This window comes from Olea europaea, unplaced genomic scaffold (assembly GCF_002742605.1).
Source record: "Olea europaea var. sylvestris unplaced genomic scaffold, O_europaea_v1 scaffold2508, whole genome shotgun sequence".
Taxonomy (NCBI): domain Eukaryota; kingdom Viridiplantae; phylum Streptophyta; class Magnoliopsida; order Lamiales; family Oleaceae; genus Olea; species Olea europaea.
In genome coordinates this window covers 91,072-91,929 of record NW_019243322.1, presented here as the reverse complement: position 1 = coordinate 91,929, position 858 = coordinate 91,072, and the positions used below count along the sequence as shown (strand labels likewise).

Sequence of the window (858 nt, the reverse complement as noted above, 5' to 3'; positions counted from 1 at the left end):
AAAATAATAGCCATTGATTTCTAATCTTCTATAAACGCACATATCTACATAGGTGTATTTTGATCCCATTTTCTCTCCTTTTCTCTTCTCTGTTTTTCGTTATCAAGTGTTGAGAAGAAGAAAGCGGCTTTTGTTTGAGAAAAAGGGTTTGGTGTTCCAGTGATTTTATGTCGAGAAGTTCTGATTTGGATGTTGTTTTTGGGTCTTCATTGAATCTCTATTTCTCTGTTCCTTCTTCTTCGACTGTTCTGTGCATGCAACAATCCATCTTCTGTGCACTCCAGAAGAGAACCCCCATCTTTCCTCCATTTTTTTCGATGCGTTTGAGGCCCAAAAGGTGAAACTTCTTCCTTAAAACCCTTGTGGGTTTTTCCTATGTATATGTCCAAGGATTTTTCTGTGTGCATATATTTGTAATTTTTGATTTTTTTTGGTCTAGTTTTAGGATTTGAAGGTTGATCTGATATATTTTTGTGTTTTTTTTTTCCTGGGGTTTGATTTGTTATTTATTTTTATTTTTTTTGTTTGCACATTTCTTCCTTAAACCCTTTTGTGGGTTTTTTATTGTAGATGTCATATTATGTTCTGTTTATATTTTCTTACGATGTTTATTGTGAATTTTGGAGGTTTTAATAGTGGATCTGAAATTTTTTTGCTACTTTTCTGGGTTCTGTTTTGCAGGACTTGTTCTGGAGGAGAGAGTTTTGGGGGATTTCACATAAAGAGATTAAATTTGTTCTTGCTCTTGAGAGGTCCTCTAAATTAATACTCCTTAAATCTTGGATTTTCTTGAAATCTTACATTTTTGCTCTGTGATTTTTCTTTAATTTTCTTTTGAAATTTGGATTTTTTTTTTTT

At 32.4% G+C, this 858-nt stretch overlaps 1 long non-coding RNA gene across 1 annotated transcript; it reads left to right on the top strand.

Moving 5' to 3' along the window:
* The first annotated feature begins 6 nt into the window (after window positions 1-6).
* Window positions 7-753, top strand: LOC111382472. The gene is made up of 2 exons (XR_002700517.1): window positions 7-337; window positions 682-753. It is a non-coding gene; the product is annotated as an uncharacterized LOC111382472 (long non-coding RNA).
* The last annotated feature ends 105 nt before the right edge of the window (window positions 754-858 follow it).